The sequence below is a fragment of the Lepidochelys kempii genome, chromosome 2 (genome assembly GCF_965140265.1).
Source record: "Lepidochelys kempii isolate rLepKem1 chromosome 2, rLepKem1.hap2, whole genome shotgun sequence".
In the NCBI taxonomy this organism is placed as follows: domain Eukaryota; kingdom Metazoa; phylum Chordata; order Testudines; family Cheloniidae; genus Lepidochelys; species Lepidochelys kempii.
The window spans coordinates 241004570-241024053 of NC_133257.1; positions in this window are offsets into that span (position 1 = coordinate 241004570).

The window sequence follows — 19484 nt, forward strand, 5'->3', positions numbered from 1 at the left end:
TAAGAAATATGTTTTCAATTCCTTTTTTGAGTGATTGCACATGTGCCTTCTACTCTTGTTGTGTACGCATGCCAAGCACAGTTATAGGAAATTTTTCCCACAGCAGTGCTTGTTGGGGAACCTGGAGTGCCCTCTGCTGCCTCATTCTACTGTATGCAGGCATAAAGGTGGAGGTGCCCCTGACTCCCCTTAGTTTCTTCTTACCGCCCGTGATAGTTAGTAAAATGTGTTGGTCTTGTTTTAGCAATTTCTCTCTGTGTTATAGTTGTATATATCTTTCAGTATAGTTCTTAATGTTAGTAATAGATAAACTTTTGTTTAGTGGCAAATAGTTTTCTCGATTCCCCAATTTTGGGGTTTGTTTGTTGGTATTGAGGAATGCCTCAGTAACCGGGCCAGGTCTTTTGTGCTTGAAATTGATGCCCATGAGCAACTCTAGTTGTTCAAGGTGTCTGGGTGAGTTTCACATGCTAGATTTGAAATGTTTTAAGCGAGGACCGAAAAAGATCAGGAGGCCAATCTGAAGTCTCTTTTGATGGAGGCTGCTCTGAGACCACCTTCAGAGCCTTCTTGGTCAGAGAAGATACCGAGCACTTTGGAGTCCATATGAAATGTACCTCCAATGCTGGCTGAGTCCTGGCACTGCTTGCCCTCTCTGATGTTCAGGAAGAATCACAAGGCTTCTAAGGATGCTTCTGGGAGAAGCAGATCACAGATTCCTAAGTCTTCAAAGAAAAGGGACAAAGTTTTGAGTAGAGTGCAGTGTAAGTCAAAGCACTCCTTCACTCTCTCATGTACTAAGATGGCACTTCTGACTCTGGTGCTGGGGCCTGAAGCAGTGCTTTCATTGTCTGAGGCACCATCTTCATCTCTTGCATGAGGGCAGAGACTATTGCAGTACCACTTATGCCAGAGGTGTAGGCAGCTGCAACTGACTTGTTGAGCTTATTGGTGCTGGTGTCCCTGGCAGTGCAAAGGATCACTCCTACAGCAGGGATGCTGGAATGGGGGGCCTACGGGGCCATGGCCCTCCTGCTTTTTGAAAGTGGAGGCGCCTGTCCTGTCCTGTCCACTTTCGGCCACAGGCCTTGCCCCTACCCCTACTCTTCCCTCCGAGACACCCCTCCCTCCTCCTGCCAGGCTGGTAGCTGGAGCCTGGCTGGGGAGCCCAGGCAGCTGTGCAGAGCCACAGACCCTGCACCTGCCCTAAGAAGAAGAGCCGGGGGGTGGGGACACAGGCTGGGGGCTGCTCTCGGGTGGCCCCCATCCCTGCTCTGGCTTGCAGCTTGGCTGGATGCAGGGCCTTTGGGGGAAGAGGAGGGAGGTGTGCAGGGCCATGGAAGAGGCAGGGGCCCCTGCCCCCCCCTACTTTTGGGAAGGCTCTGCTGCCCCTGTCCTACAGCACCAGTAGACTGCTCAGTGCCACCCTCCTCAGTGCCCAGTACTGTGTCAACCTCATGTGTCCTGGACCTCTCATCCATCAGTAATGTCATAAGGAAAGCCAACAATGATGGCTTCTCTTCATTCTTCGGTGGACTCTTGCTTCTGGTCTCTGGCTTCCACTAGGATGGCCTCTCTGTGGTCAGAAGAAGATGATTCTTCTTTTTCTGACTCAGAGGTTGGCTCTTATGTCTCCCTGCCACAGGGTATCTCACCACTCCCCATTAGACCTTACCACCTGGGGTTCTTGTGAGATCATATGACTGGTGCTGGCATGGATCTTTCTGGAACCCATGGGGGTTTCACCCTATTTCAAGATACCCCCACATCATTCACATTCAGTTTCCTTGAATAGACATGGGGAGTCATGCCGTTGAACCCCTCCTGATCCTGCACCAGGTTTTGGGCTTGGTATCAAGCATGAGGAAGGGGTTCAGGAGGATTCTGAGGGGCAATTATCAGAGGAGGCCCAGCTTCAATCTGTGTTAGCTTCATCCTTCTCCTCTTCCCTAGGTCAATCAGTTTCCTCCAGAGTGTCTTTACCTTCCTCGTGATGACAACAGAGCTCGCCAGGAGCTCTTAACAAGAGGGGCCTCTGTCTTGGACATCCAAGTAGAGGAGGTTTGGGAATCTTCTCATCCTCTCATTGACATTCTGGACACAGCTTGTCCATCTCCTGTGGCTCTACTGATCAATGAACTGATTTTAGAGCCCAACAAGGCTTTCTGTTTAACTGCTTCCTCACTCCCTCTCACATCAAAATGAGCAGAGTGTAGATATTATGTGCCTTCCCAAGGTCATTCATTTCGGAAGCCAACAAAAGGGAACACTAGGGGCAGAAGGCATCTACCCCTACATCAAAAGACCCCAAGAACCTGGATTTGTTCAATAGAAAAAATTGTTCTACGCTGGGGTTGCAGCTTAGAATTGCCAACCAGCAGGCTTTGTTAGGGCGACATGACTTTAACATCTGGGCGCTATTCTGAAATTTAAGGACAAGCTGCCTGAGGATGCTAAACAGGAGTTCCTTTCACTGGTGGATCAGGGGAATTAAGTGGCAAGAACTTCTCTTCAGGCCATTTTGGACATAGCTGACTCAGCAGCTATATCATGCCCCGGACATCATTATGTGTAAGTTCTCTTGATTACAGTCTTCAGGGCTGCCCCAAGAAGTACAGCAGACTGTTCAAGACCTGCCATTAGAAGGCTTATCCCTCTTTTCAGTGCAGACAGATGATAAACTTCATAGCTTAAAGGACTCCAGGGTGACTCTGAACTCATCGGATATATATACACTTCTGCCCCCTCAAGGAAGCACCTTTTTCCACAGCAGTACTACAGATAATCTATCCTTTCATCTTGCTAGGACCTATCAAGGAAGAAGAGTAGGAATTATAGGCACAGGCCAATCCCTGCTTCTTCTACAGCAGCTCCTGTCTCATCTAGGTGTCCTGAGGGCACTAGACAAGCATTCTGATGGGCTGATTGAGGAGGTCAGACCAATCTCTATTATTCAAGTCTCTCCTTCTGCTTTGTGGACCATCTTGTAGAGGGGCAGTCACCCTACTCCGGCTTGGAGGGGGTTAAAAGCCAGCCCTTGGAGAGGGCTGGGGCTGAGAGCCAATAAGAAAAGGCTGGGAGGCAGCCAATCAGGGCCAGGCTGAGCCCTATAAAAGGGCTGTGAGCCAGGACCTGGGTCAGTTTCTCTCTAGCTTTGGAGAGAGCTGTACCAAAGGGTACTGGGGGCAGGGGCAGGGGCAGGGGCAGGGGCAGGGGCAGGGGCAGGGGCAGGGGCAGGGGCAGGGGCGCTCAGGCCTGGCAACCACCCAGGCTGTGGCCTGACAGGAAGGCCTACAGAGGTACTGGGCTGCAGGGAAAGGCAGCAGGTCCAAACCCCCCTTGCCAATGATGAGTGTCCATTACACTGCAGTCTGCCCCAGTGAACAGGGGCTAGATGATGACTGGCAGTAGCCACTGAGGTGAGGTGGGCTTAGAAGGTTGGGTGTGGGGAGACCCAGAGAGTAGGGGTCCTGTTGGGGCAGAACCCCAGGGTCTGGGAAGGACATGGGGGTGGGAGGCAGGTGAGCCGCTGGCCAGCAGAGGGCACTCCAGGCTAGAAGTGAGCTAATTCCCAGGACAATCAGCAGGAGGCACCGCACTGGTGAGTCTCACTTCGCTGCACATCTATCCCACTTCATCAGTGCTTGGTCCCAAATTACTCTGGACCAATGGATATGACATACTATGGAAGTGGGATACACCTTTCCATTTATATTTTCCCCTTCTTCCCACCCTCCCTCTCTGTCTCTCTTCAGGGACCACTCTCACGAGGAGTTCCTTCTCAAGGAGGTTCAATCTTTCCTTTGGATGGGAACCGCAGCTGATATTTCACAATGTCACAGAGGAACAGAGTTTTAGTCCCATTGTTTTCTAATACTGATAGCTAAGGGAGGTCTCAGGCCAATTGTGAGGGAGCAGAGAAATTGCTGTCCAGCACAGCAGGGGTTGAAGAAAACATTTGAGTTCACCTAGCCCCACCCTGCTATACTTGCAGCCAATGCCAAGTCTGGAGAAAAGAAGAGTACCTAGCTCAGTTGGGGGTTGACTGGTGAGGAGGTAGGAGCTCTCTGCCTGCCTTCCAGAAGGGATGGATCAGTGACCAACTGCCAGCTAGCACAGCCATTTGAGGCAAGTAAGGGCTCCCCTGCCAAGGGAAGGTTCCAAATAAGCCCAGCACTCAGGTGACTGGACTAGTGGGGCTACACCCCAAACTGAAGAGATGTGTAGGAAGTAACTCAGAGAGTGAGTTTGACTCCTGTCATGAGGGAGACCCATCTCCCCTGTTCAGGGGCTGATCTACACAGGGCCCTGGTCTGGGACCTGGTAGAGAGGGAGGGTCCGGGTCCCTGTATTACTGCCTCTGACCTTACAGACTGAATGAACAATAATCTAGCCACTAGGCCGCTGTCAAGGTTCCTTCCCCACTCTGAACTCTAAGGTACAGATGTGAGGACCTGAATGAAAGACCCCCTAAGCTTATTCTTACCAGCTTAGGTTAAAACTTCCCCAAGGCACAGATTTCTTTCTTGCCTTGGGAACCAACTTAGGTTAAAAACCTGGTACGCTGCCACCACCAAGCGATTTAAACAAAACAGGGAAAGAGGCCAGTTGGAGATGTCTTCCCCCAAAATATCACTCCAAGTCCTATACCCCCTTTCCTGGGGAAGGCTTGATGATGATATCCATAATATCCTCACCGATTGGTACAGGTGAACACCGACCCAAACCCTTGGATCTTAAGAACAATGAAAAATCAACCAGGTTCTTAAAAGAAGAATTTTCTTTAAAGAAAAGGTAAAAGAATCACCTCTGTAAAATCAGGATGGTAAATACTTTACAGAGTAATCCGATTCAAAACATAGAGAATCCCTCTAGTCAAAGCCTTAAGTTACAAAAAGACACAAAAACAGGAATACACATTCCCTCCAGCACAGCGAATTTCACAAGCCAAAAACCAGAAGAAAATCTAACGCATTTTCTAGCTAGATTACTTACTAATTTTACAGGAGTTGGAAGGCTTGCATCCTTGATCTGTTCCCGGCACTGGTATCACACAGACAGACAAAAGCCTTTCTCCCCACCTCCAGATCTGAAAGTATCTTGTCCCCTCATTGGCCATTTTGGGTCAGGTGCCAGCGAGGTTACCGTAGCTTCTTAACCCTTTACAGGTGAAAGGATTTTGCCTCTGGCCAAGAGGGATTTTATAGCACCTTTATACAGAAAAGTGGTTACCCTTCCCTTTATATTTATGACAGCTGCCCAGCCATGAAAGATCCTATCATACCAATTTTAGATCGGTGTCAACTCAACAGGTACCTAAAAAAAAGATTGTTTCATATCGTTCTGCTGGCTTCCATTATCCCTTTCCTGGAGACTGGTATGCTGCTCTTGACTTAAAGGGTGCCTATTTCCATATGGCAATTTCTTAGGGCTACAGAAAGTATCTCAGGTCCCTGGTAAGCCATTCTCAATATGTGTATACTGTGCTGCCTTATGACCTGTCAGCAGCTCCTTGGGTTTTTACAAAATATCTGGCAGCAGTAGCTACTTCCTGAGAAAGTTAGGAGTGCAAATCTGTCCCTGTCTGGATGACTGGCTTGTGAGTGGCCATTTCAGGTTTCATGTACTATCCAGTGTATCCAGTCAACTTTCAGTGCACTGGGTCTGTTAATCATCTTAGAGAAGTTGATCCTCTCCCCTGTTTAGAGGATAGAATTCATAGGAGCAGTACTGGACTCTACTCAAGCCAGAGCTTTCCTTCCAAAGTCAAGGTTTCAGACAATTTGATCCATCATTTTAGATCTCCAGGCCTACCCAACCATGACAACACAAAATTGTATGAGGCTTCTGGATCATGTGGCCTCTTGCTTGTACATAGTTTTGTATACCATAGTTTTGTGTCTTGGGAATCTCCAAGATTGGCTGGCCTCTGCATTCTCACTGAGCTGTCACACTCTGAACACTATGCTGACGGTGCCTCCTCACATTTTTGCCTCTCTAGCTTGGTGGACAAACCCTGCCGATGCATGTGTGGATATTCTTTTTGTCCTTTCTCAGCTGACGCTAATGTTAGTCATGGATGCGGCTGCCCTGCGTTGTGGGGCTCATCTTGGTTCCCTTCAGACACAGGGATTATGGTCCACAAAAGACCTGGCTCTATACATAAACGTCAGGAAGTTGAGAACTATCTAAGCGGTGTCACAGGCTTTCCTACCCCACATCAAGGGAAAAATCCTGCTCACTTTCACAGATAACACTGTGGCAATATTCTATATCAAAAGGCAAGGAGGCACCTGCTTGACCCTGCTCTGCCAAGAGGCAATTAATCTATGAGAATTTTGCATTGCCATTCTATTGATCTCAAAGTCTCTAACCTTCCAGGGTTATAGAATGACCTTGCAGATCACCTAAGCAGGTCTTTTACAAATCATCATGTGGTCTCTCCATCCGGAAGTAGCCAGGTACATTTTCAAGCTGTGGGGGACTCCCCAGGAAGACCTGTTTGCAATGAGAACCTACAGGAAGTGCCAACACTTTTTTTCCCTGCAAGATCGCAGTCTGGGTTCCCTCCTGGATACTTTCCTATTGTTCTGGACAGGCAAGCTCCTGTATACCTTTCCACCAATCCCACTCCTTCACAGAATGTTGCTAAAAACCAGAAATGACCATGCCTGAGTCATACTTATAGCACCAGCTTGGCCTTAGCAGCACTGGTTTTCCACCCTTCTGTCCCTATCAGTGAAAGCACTGGACCCAAACATAATTTCTTAAAACCATTGTTGTCTACTCCACCCAGACTTGCCAGTATTTAATTTACAGCCTGGATGATCCATGGCTAGACCCTCGAAAAGAGTCTTGTTCAAAAGAGGTTCATGATGTATTGTTGAGTAGTAGAAAGGCATCGAGGAGGTCCACTTACTTTGCTATCTGGTCCAGACAATCTGGAATCTTGATGACACATTCTTCAATCCAAGCATATCCTGGACTATCTGTTATATTTGAAACAATAAGAGTTGCCTGTTAGCTGCTAGGTGGACTTTTAGAGAATTATCTCAGCTTTACACCCTCAGATTGATAATTGCTCTATATTGTCTAATAAGATATCAATAAGACTTTGAAAGGCTTGGAATGGTTGTATCCTCATGTACAAGATACTGTTCCCCCATGGGACTTGAACTTGGTTTTGTCAAAGCTTATGTGGTTTCCCTTCGAGCCTTTAGCTACCTGGTCCTTGCTACTTCTTTCAATGAAGGTAGAATTTTTGTGACCATCACTTCTGCCTGGAGGGTGGGTGAGCTACATAAGTTAATGTCTGGCCCTCCTTATGCAATTTTCTTTAAAAACAAGGTTTACCTGTGTCCTCATCCAAAGTTTGTCTTGAAAGTGGTGTCTAACTTCCATATCAACCAGGCCATTTACTTGTCTTCCTGAAGTCTCACTTAAATAAAGATGAGGAATGGCTGCGCACTCTGGACATCAGGAGAGCGTTGGTGTTCTGCCTCAACAGGTTCAGTCCATTCTGGTTGTCTTTGCAGCTGTTAGTGGCAGTCACAGACAGGATGAAAGGGCACCCAGTCTCTTCTCAGAGGACTTCATCTTGGATAGCTTCTTGTATTAATTTATGCAATGACATGGCTAATGTTACCCAACCAAGCAGAGTGACAGCACAATCAACAAGATCATAGGTAGGCTCTGTGGTCTTTCTGGCTCAAGGGCTTATCCTGGAAATTTGTAGGGCTGTGTGATGGGGTGTATAAACCCCTCACTGGACAGGAGGGGGATAAGGAGCAACTCTGGTCTAAGGAGGCCCCACCCCTCTGCCCTTGCCGAGCATGCTCGGGTAGGAGGAAGGGTTTAAAGACTGCCGGACAGCTAAGTCAGGGGCTAGCAGGCCAGGGAGAAGGACATGCATTAGGAACTCCAGAGAAGGATGGGAGCGGAACCACTTCCCCCATTCCTTGGCTTGGAACTGCAACACCTAGAGACTGGGATGAGGGATGAAAGCCTGGAAGGCAATGTGCTCCAATGTACAGATGGTGGCTGGCTGGGATGCAGAGGGAGGTCGGAAGTGACCCAGGGAAGCTGACTTGAGGCTAACTCAAGGAACCAATGGGTGAGCAAAGCTAAACCAATCTCTCAGGGCACTGAGTCAGAATCTGGCGGAGGAGGAGGGCCCAGGTTCCCTTATCCTGCTAGTGAACTGTAACTATTGGGTGTGACTGCCACCTTGGGTCCTAACCACTAGGCAGGAGATGCTGCCTCCTGTGCACAACTGGTGGAGAATGAGGACAGTCTAACCCAGGTCTGTGGAGAGAGAAAAAAGAAGGAGGAAAAATACAGAAAACATAAAGGAAAAGAAAGAAGAAAGGACCAAAAGAAGGAACACTATGGAGATGGAGAAGCTACTGAAGTGGCTGGCCAACAGGCAGCAACAACAGGCAGTGCAGCATTAATTACAGCAGAAGCAGTTGTTTCAGCAGATGGCCACCATCAACAACAGCAGGCCATGCAACAAGAGCAGCAGCAACAACTTATCTGAGAATTCGCTGCCCAGCAACAAGAGCGGCAACAATGCCTGATTCAACAAGTAGCCGCCCTCTTCCAACAGCAGGGGCCTAGCAACAACCTGGGGGCAGAGGGCACAAATGCTGGTTATAGGTACATAAGAACGGCCATACTGGGTCAGACCAAAGGTCTGTCTAGCCCAGTGTCCTGTCTTCTAACTGTGGCCAAAGCCAGGTGCTTCAGAGGGAATGAACAATACAGATAATCATCAAGTGATCCATCCCTTGTCACCCATTCCCAACTTCTGGCAAACAGAGGCTAGGGAAACCATCCCTGCCCATCCTGGCTAATAGCCATTGATGGACCTATCCTCCATGAATTTATCTAGTTTAGGGGTCTCAAACACACAGCCTGCGGGGTTATTTTCTGCAGCCCGCCAGCTCCCGTGCCCCCCCGCAGCTTTTACCTAGAGCAGCTCCAGCCTGGTGCACACCAGGGGCAGGGCAGGCTCCCTTCCTGCCTGCCTGCCCTGCCCCTGTGCTGCTCCGGGAAGCAGACGGAACCTGGTGGGGGGAGGGAAAAGATCACCTGAGGCACATATCTGTCCTACAAGCCCTTCGGGAGCCCTCAGCTTGAAAATGATGACTGCAGGTGAGAGGTGATGTACTAGGGCTACTGAGTGGAAGGAGGGCAGTTGAGACTAAGTGCAGGCCCTGGTGCAATGTGCCATCCCCATGACAAAAGACCAGGTATGCCATTTCCTCTGCTTCCCTGGGTACTACCGATGCTTCATGACCAACTTTGCTACCATTGTAGTGCCCTTGACAGACCTGATAAAGGACACCAGCACCAAGAAGGTTCTGTGGATGGTAGCCTGTGAGAGGGCCTTCCAGGAGCTAAAGGAGGGCCTGAGCTGAGAATTTGTGCTCACCAAACCCAACTTCACCAAGAAGTTTGTTCCAAACAGACAACTCTGAGGTGGGTCTGGGCATGATACTGTCCCAAGACATTGATGGAGAACAACACCCCATAGTATACCTCATCAGGAAGTTGTCTCCATGAGAAACCTCCTATTCAGACATCAAGAAGCAGGCCCTAGCAGTGAAATGGGCTGTGGATGTTTTGAAGTACTATTTGTGGGGGAATACCTTTCAGCTAATGACTGACCATGCCCCGCTATGGTGGCTGAACACAATGAAAGACACCAACCACAGAATTATGAGGTGGTACCTCTCATTGTAGCCATACAGCTCTGAAATCCTGCACCGGGAAGGAGAAAAATCACAAATCAATGACTTTTTCCTGGGTGGGGGGAGAAGAACCACAGGACTGCACCTGACACTGAACCTGAGGGAGAGGGTGTGTGATGGGGTGTAAAAACCCCTCACTGGACAGGAGGAAATAAGAAGTAACTCTGGGCTAAGGAGGCCCCACCCTTCTGCCCATGCTTTTAGTTTAAAAGGCTGCCGGACAGCTAAGACAGGGCTAGTAGGCCAGGGAGAAGGACGTGCATTGGGAACTCCAGGGAAGGATGGGAGCAGAGCCCACACCAAGTCAAAAGAATGGGGGAGCTGCAACACATAGAGACTGGGAGCAGGGCTGGAAGCCTAGAAGGCAGCACTCTCCAGGGATGTCCAGTGGCCAGCTGGGATGCAGAGGAAGGTTGGAAGTGACACAGGGAAGCTAACTTTAGGCTGACAGTAGGCACCACTGGGAAGTAAAGCCAAACCAGCCTCCCAGGGCTCAGTGTTGGAGTCCAATTGTGATGTTCCCCTCTGGTCTTGTCTGGACAGGTAATCTGCTAGGTCATTCCAATCCTTGACTCTGGGAGCCAGCCTTACCCTACTCTGCTGTTAGAACCCCCACTCCTGGGCTGTTCACGCACAGCCTCTGGCATGTAAGGTGCTCCTTGGATTGTGCAACCGAATGACACTAGCCAGTATCTCTGGTCCCAGACACAACCCTAGGAGCCTCCGTCTTGCAGTGGCTCCTATTAAGCGTGCTGGACACTGCAAGCTTATGAGTTCATCGATTTAACAAAGAAATTGATATGTACCAGGCTTATTATCCTGTCTGACACACTTCAAACCAAACACATTGATGTAGGTAGAATAAACAGATTTATTAACTATAAAGATAAATTTTGAGTGATTATAAGTCAAAGCATAACAAGTCAGATTTGGTTAAATGAAATAAAAGCAAAATACATTCTAAGCCGATCTTAACACTTTCAATGCCCTTACAAACTTAGATGCTTCTCACCACAGGTTGGCTGTTGCCCTTCAGCCAGGCTCTCCCCTTTGATCAGCGCTTTAGTCGCTTGGTGTGGTGTCTGTAGATGTAGGTGGAAGAGAGAGGAAGAACATGGCAAATGTCTCTCCTTTTTACCATGTTTTCTTCCCTCCTGGCTTTGCCGCCCCCTCCCCCCACTTTAGAGTCAAGTGAGCATTACCTCATTGCAGTCCCAAACTGACCAAAGGAAGTGGAGTGACTCACTCAAGAGTCCAACAGATCCTTTTGTTGCTGCCTAGGCCAGCGTCCTTTGTTCCTGTGAGGCTGGGCTGGGTTTGTCCCATACCTGCCCTGATGAGGTGTGAACTGCCTCTCTGTTCTTGGAGAGTTTTTGCCTGGGCTTATTTTAAGCCATGAGGATACATTTTCAGCCTCATAACTACATATATGAAATTATAACCTATAACATTACTATAACAGTACTGTAACAACAATGCTCAGTGCATCATGAGCCTTCCAAAGACATCCAACATGACAAACTTTGGTATCGGATACCACACAGTCATTTTATAAAGATGAACATGGGGGTGTAGGGTGTTCCCTTAAGATACAGAGTGTCACACTGAGAGGGCCCAGATCCTTTTACCCACCTGTGAACTGTACCCATTAGGCGGGGGCGCCACTTGAGAGTTGCACCCACCAGGAAAGGCTGTCACCGGAGATGAACTGTTGGGTGTAAGTGCTGCCTTGGGCCCTAATTGCTAGAGAGGAGATGTTGCTGCCTGTGGAGAGGCAGCAACCTGGTCTTCAGTACACATGTTTGCATCCCACTATGCCATCACTCAGCCTGCTAGAGACAATGCCAGTTTTAGGTGAGTTGACCTTAAGCCCTTGTTCAGAATGATTCTGAGCCTACCTCCTGGTTTCATGGCTTGTGAATCACCAAGAGTGGAATGCATCTGTGAAATCACTCAAAGAACCAAAAACGGTTAGTAACCTGTTCCATAACTGTTTTTCTGAGAGATGTGTGGCATGTGTCCATTCCATGACCTGCCCTCTGACCCCTCTACATTGGAGTTTTTCTGGCAAGGAGGAACTAAGGTGGGTTGAGGGTGGCTCCACTCTTAATACTTGCATGCAGTGGCACAAGGCAGTAGAGGACGATCAAGCCACCCCAATGGGTGTAGCCAAGGGAAAATTTTCCGACATCTGTGCTTGGGGAGCTCATACACCAAGAGTGGAATGGACATGTTGTCATAAATATAAAGGGAAGGCTAACCACCTTTAAATCCCTCCTGGCCAGAGGAAAACCCTTTCACCTGTAAAGGGTTAAGAAGCTAAGACAACCTCACTGGCACCTGACCAAAATGACCAATTAGGAGACAAGATGCTTTCAAAGCTGGAGGGGGTAGGGAACAAAAGGTTCTCTCTGTCTATGTGGGGTTTTTTTGCTGGGACCAGAGCAGGAATGCAGGTCAGAACTCCTGTAAAAAGTCAGTAAGCAATCTAATTAGATATGCGTTAGATTTCTGTTTTGTTTAAATGGCTGATAAAAATAAGTTGTGCTGAATGGGATGTATATTCCTGTTTTTGTGTCTTTTTGTAACTTAAGGTTTTGCCTAGAGGGATTCTCTATGTTTTGAATCTGATTACCCTTTAAAGTATTTACCATCCTGATTTTACAGAGTTGATTCTTTTACTTTTTCTTTAATTCAAATTCTTCTTTTAAGAACTTGATTGCTTTTTCATTGTTCTTAAGATCCAAGGGTTTGGGTCTGTGTTCACCTATGCAAATTGGTGAGGATTTTTATCAAGCCTTCCCCAGGAAAGGGGGTGTAGGGCTTGGGGGGATTTTGGGGGGAAAGATGTTTCCAAGTGGGCTCTTTCCCAGTTATATTTGTTAGATGCTTGGTGGAGGCAGCAATAAAGTCCAGGGACAAAAGGTAAAATAGTTTGTACCTTGGGGAAGTTTTAATCTAAGCTGATAAAAATAAGCTTAGGGGGTTTTTCATGCAGGTCCCCATATCTGTACCCTAGAGTTCAGAGTGGGGAAGGAATCTTGACACATGTACAACACATCTTGAAGAACAACAGTTACAGAACAGGTTATTAAACATTTTTTTTGTAGCATCAGTTACCCATGGCATTTGGTGTTGCACAATTAAAGATCACCTGTTGAGAGATTTTAAAGGGAACACAGGAATTGCCATACCAAGTCAGACTAGTAGTCTGTTTAGTCTGGTATCCCTTCTCCAAAAGGGCCAACACCAGATGTTCTAGGGGAAGATGATAGAATCTCTCCTGAAAAAGTCTGTTTGCACTTATCAGAGTTGGTTATCTGGTTAGATAAGTGAAGAAAGAAATCTCCCCTTCAACAGATGAATAGGATGAAATAGGCAAAGAACCATTTTCAGATGAAATCTTGGCACTCTTAATTTCTTGCCTATTTTTTGTTTGGTATTTTATTTTTAATTCCTTCTTGGGAAGGAACATTTTTGAGTTGGGAAGTGAAGAGGAGGAGTCCCTAGAAGGTACTGAAATCCTTAATGATCATCCTGCCTGTTTCAGAGTGAAGGGAGAAAAACATTTTGCTGTCTTGACCTAGTCTTGTACAGCAAATTTTCAGGTAAATGGAATTAAAATTTGCCATTATTTTGAATGGGCAAATTGAAAAAGAAACTAAATGCTAATAAAATGTAAATAAAACATTAAAATGTCATAGTTAAAATAAAAAAGCCAGGAAATGCAAACATGAAATTTCCTACCGTAAGGTTAACTTGGTCACAGTGTACATCTTGCGGACTTAATGCTATAAATTTAATAATTTATTAAACTACAAATTTAACAAGAAAAACAAGAATGACCATTCTATATATCTGCAACATGGATAACATTTCTATAGGAACTTTAATTTTTGTATTTCCTAATTTTTATTTTTAGCTGTGCAAATGTAATGTTTTGTTAATATAAGTTTTTGCATTTGATACATGAATGAACTTTATTTTGAAAGTGCCCCTTTTTAGCCGTTCATGAATTTGCCAGTAATAAATTACAGTTTCTTTTAAAAACATAATTCAACCTATCTATTTTCAGTTAATTCCTATTTGGAAAGCTTTAAGTAATTGTTTCATAATATTTTTATTTATAAAAGTTAATGGTTGTGACACTGGTTCAGTAAAGCACTTAAGTATGTGCTGGACTTTAAATATGTAAGAAAACCACTCCCTATTCTGCAAAGTACTTTAATACATTCTTAAAATCAAGTCAGTGGGATTTAAGCAGCTATTTAAATGTTTTGCTGAATTGGGGCTTACATGCAACATAGAGGTTATTGTAAATGTTGTTTTTAATATTTTTTAAACAGGAAGCTGTAAAAGCTAACAGGCAGTTCACAAAATCAGTAACACCTTCCCATGTTCAAGATATGCACTTTATTTATCCTGAGGCTGATGAGAAGAATGCTGACACTGATATGAAAATAAATGGTAAAGATTTATCAAAGAATGGCAAACCTCCAACAAAATCTAAAGGTAAGGGAGAGGATCGTCCATTTTCAAGACGCAAGTCTATTAATGAAACTGATAAATCAGTACAGAAATTACCAGCAGTCAACACAGGAAAGCAAACAGGTGAACTACTTTCAAGGAAAACTCCAGTAGAAACTGAGAAAAAACAAGAAACTGTGACATCTCAACTGAAAGATGTTAAACTAGAGAAAAAAGTGTTAACTGACAAAGAAAACTCTAAAGAGTATGGAATTCCAGCAAGCAGTTTAAAGGAAAAAGTCCTTGTTCAGGAGCGAGAACAACCGTATAAAGCTAAAGAATCTGCTGGTGTCATGGAAGAGACTCCAAAACTTCAGTTTCCTCAGCCTGAATATGAGAAGGTACAGCAAAGTCATTCTACTGACAAAGGGTCACTCCCATTGTTAACTGTTAAAATGAAAGAAGAATCAAAGGGGGAAAAAAACCATACAGAAGAAAAGTCAGAAACTGTAAGAAAATTAGTATTTTTCCTTTCATGCTTTTTCTTAAAAATGTAGATTAGATGAAGTATAAATGAAACCATATTTACAATATAGTTAAGCCTTATTTTTCAAAGATAATTGTGACTTTACCAACTATAAGGACTATTTCTTATCCAGTGATCTGATTTTGTAGACTTTCTCCCTCATTTTACAACAGCAGTCCTAATAGTATAGGTTTTTCTAGTAGACTGAGTGGGGGAGGGGGGTGACATGCAAAAAATTATTACAGCCTTTCTTATCCCTAAAACTTTACTTATTTATCTGAAATATAAGTCCCTGTTGTAATGCCCCCCCCCCAAAATTAAAAAGACAGCTCTAAAGGTGCACTACAAATACCACACCACATAAGTTTGCATGATTAGTTTCTTTCTTTCAGTATGTTTTGATAAAAATGGGATTATTGCTTTATTACTAGGACCATTAGAAATTACACCTTTCTGTCTTATCCTTTTCTCCATCCTGTCCTTTTCCTTTGCCATCATTCTTTTTTTTTGTTTCCCTTCTTGCTGTTGTAATATGCCTCTTTCAAAAACTGCCCCTTACTACCAGAACTTCAAGGGCTCTTCTGAAAGTCCTGCCTCATAGATAAGGTTTTAGAAAGTTCAAACTGAGCTCTGGGAAGGGGTAATTTGTACTTATATATCATAGCTCTGGCCAAACTCCTCCTGTTGGACACTCATTAGGCCACATTGTTTGGATCCCATCACTCTGGACTTGTGTGCTTTTAAGTTTTCTTTGATCTGGGTAGGCTCGAACACGGTCTCTTTCTTTAGACTCTCTGGCACACTTCCTGGGCCTGTAACCCCTTCATGGAAGTGGAACTTCACAGCACTGCTGTTCTAGGCCCCAGCACTAGTGCTGAACCCTCATGATACCCCAGTTACTTAAACATACCTATCATGAGAACACACTACTAGACTGCTGTCTTGGATCAAGACGCAGCATTTCAGGGACTCTTCCTACTCTAGTTGACCTGGTTCTTCTTCGAATGATGTCCCTGTGGTGCTCCACTTCAGGTGTCGATGCGTCCCTGTGCCGTCAATTGGAGATTTTCAGTAGCAGCATCCATGCAGGTCACTCATGTGCGGTGTCTATTTCATGGTGCCATTGGCACCTTCTCTAGCACATGTACAACCTGACCCCCTCAGTTTCTTTTCAACCATCTTTGGCCTGAGATGGAGCTCTGTGGTAGTATCTCAGCATCTCTCTCAATCCTAGAGAAATAGAATTAGAAATAGTTTTAGACTTTTCCTAATACAGACAGTGTTAGTTGAGTTAGTTTTAGTCAGTTAACATTTTATTTTCTTTTTTCTCCCTTTTATTTTCATCAGAGTGGGAGCACTTAACCCACTTCAACAATGCCTGGTTCCCTAGGCTTTAAGAGATGCGGCTCATGCCGCAAAGCAATGCTGGTCTCAGATGGACATTCTCTCTGTGTTAGCTGCCTTGGTGAGTCACAATTCCTCAGAAGTGCACTCCACTGCAGCAATCTGAAAGCGCAGGCCAGGTATAATTGAGACCTCCACTTAAAACTTATTCTGGTGGAGAAATCTCTCCAACCGGCCTCTGACCCATGGCAACAGACTCCTTCCACAGGGGTTCCCTGAGCACATCCACTTCAACTAAGGACAATGCTCATTCCTCTAAAAGAGCAAGGAAAAGAGCCACAACTTCTCTGCAGAGACAACTGCATAAAAAGAAACTGTTTCTTGCCAAGTCACTGTCCTCAGTGCCGACCACCCCATGGGTGAGCAACTTTGAGGCATCGGGCACCTCTGGCATTGTCCACACTAGGACCTCTGCCCCATCTGAAGGATGAGTGAAGGCACCAACCTAAGCCTGCCTTCTCCTCTACGGCATCAACAATGCTGGTGAGAGACATAGTATCAAGGCCCTCACCAGTGGCTCTGCCTCCATCACCGGCACTGATGACTCCATTGTCAGATAGAGCCAAGATGGCACTGCCTGTACCAAGGACGTCGGGCTACAAATCATTGGCATCCAGGGTACCATCTAAAACAGTGACATCAGTACCAATGGCACTGAAACTAATGGCACTGCAGCAGTTCTTGCAACAAAAGGACATCACAGTTTCCTCTGTACTACAGTCCCCACTCTTCGGCACTGATGGCTCCCCTGAGCATATCGCACCGGACCAAGTAGCATCCCCTACCACCTCACTCTCAAGCGAAGATGACGATGACCAGGAGGAGGGTGCCTTCTCTTCACATCATTCTTCCACTGGGAATCCAGGAAATCGAAGGCCCACTATAGACGAGAAATGCAATCGTGGTACCGACAACCATGGATGTGCCCACCTGTGGCATTCCCCATACAATGGCTACTTTGGGACCCATGGGCAGCGTACAGGGCTCATTACACCTGACCATAAACTCCATCCAGAGGTGAAATTAGATCACCACCATCATGTTCCACATTGGAAACCTCAGAAGCCCAGGAGGAAATGGAATGAGAGGGAAGAGGGTATCGAGCATGATTAACATCACTTGCACATAATTCTTCTTCATCACCAGATGAAGGTGTAATGCCCCCATCCCATCATGGGTGACAATTTCAATCAGTTCCAAGAACTGTTGAAAAGGGTAGCCCAGAGTCAGGAAATTCTACTTGAGGAGGTGCAGGATACCCAGCACAACCTCCTCCAAATTCTATAAACATCATCGTCTTCCAAAATAGCATTACCCACAAATGAAGCCATTATGGAACCAGTGGAGACAGTCTGGCAAATGCCAGCTACTGTACCACTGACATGCAAGAAGGCTTACAGGAAGTACTATGTGTTGGCCAAGGATATAGATTTCCCTTTTTTCCCATCCGCCACCCAGTTCACTAGCAGTAGAGGCCGCAAACCAACGAGGCAAACAAACCACAATACAGGTCAAGAAGTACAAGGGACTCAACTACTTTGGTTGAAAGATCTATTCTATGGCGGCATTACAATTCTGAGTTGCCAATTACAGTGCGCTCCTAGCCAAATATGATCATGATAATTATGGCAAACTGAACAACTTTATTAATGACCTCCCAGAGAACACACTGACTGAGTGACAGCTGGTCACCAGAATGGCACTACAAGCCTCCCTGGATGTAGAAGACACAGTGGCATGAACAACAAGCACAGCCATAGTGATGCGTAGAGCTTCATGGCTGCAATCTTCAGGGATTCCAAAAGATCTCCAAGTGAAGGTGGAGGATCTCCCAGTTGACAGAGAAAAGCTTTTCTCTCTCAAAATGGATGAGGTCCTCCACTTGATGAAAGATTCCCAAGCTACCCTCCATACTCTCGGTATATATACACATCAGCCACGAAATGGAGATGGTACCAGCCTTATCAAGAAGTCAGAGACACCCCGTTCCAACAACAACAGCAATGTCAATATGAACCCCAAAGACCTAGACAGTGACCACAGAGGTGCAGAGCGTCTCCTACTCGATCCTCAATGTCACAACCAACATCGACCAAACAACAAATTTGAAAATTTGGTTGAGGGTCTGAACAACCTCCCTCACCAGATGGTGTGATTACCAAATGCTACCCAGATCTTTGGTCACGGATTATGCCCTTTTTACCATGTCTCGGCAGCAATAACTACAGATCAATGTGTTCTAGATATTGTAAGATCAGGCTACATCATCCCTTTTACCTCCTGCCCACCAAGCCTACCCCCAGCCCTGTCCCTCTTCAGGGATCCTTCTCACGGGTACCTGCTACAGCAAGAAGTAGAGCATCTTATACAGGTGCCATGGAACTAGTTCCTCCACAGCACAGGGGGAAGGGTTTCTACTTCCATTACTACTTAACCCAGAAGAAGAACGGAGGATGGAGACCCATTCTAGATCTCCAAAAGCTCAACAAGTTCATATGGGCCCAAAAATTCAAAATGGTCACCTGGGCCACAATAATACCAGTTTTGGAAAGACCTGCAAGATGCCTACTTCCACATCACCATGCATCCTGTTTACAGATGATTCCTCCGGTTCAAAGTGGGGATGCACCACTACCAATACAGAGTCTTATCATTCAGCCTTTCCATCCCCCTGGGAGTCTTCTCCAAAACCCTTGCGGTAGTAGCCGCATCCTTATGCAAACAAGGGATAATGATTTTCCCATATCTAGACAACTGTTTACTAAAAAGGCCTACCCCGTTAGAAGCAACGGACATCATTTGGAGGACTATTACTCTCTTCTGAGAACTAGGGCTACAAATAAATGAACAAAAATAAATCCTAGTTCCGGTAAAACAATTGGACTTCATTGGGGTACACCTCGACTCCAGAGGGCCAGGGCATTCATAACACTGACCAACCGTATCTCGGTATTCATGACCAGCCCCTGAATATCGGCATGACATATCTACAGCTATTAGGTGACATGGCGGCCACCACTTTCATGATAAAGCATGCGAGACTACGTATGCACTGCCTACAAGGCTGGCTGAATTCAGTGTACATACCGAGCAAGCACAAACTGAGCAGAAGCCTAACACTGCCACCCACTCTTTTCACCAGAATCTACCTTTATTAATAATAACAACAGATGCCTCATTGATAGGCTGGGGCTCCCACCTGAGCCACCATATAATCCAAGGAATATGGTCATATATGGAGACCCAGCTACACATCAACTTACTAGGACTATGCACAATCTTCAACATGTGCCACCATTTCCTCCCAATGATAAAGAACAAAACAATATGTG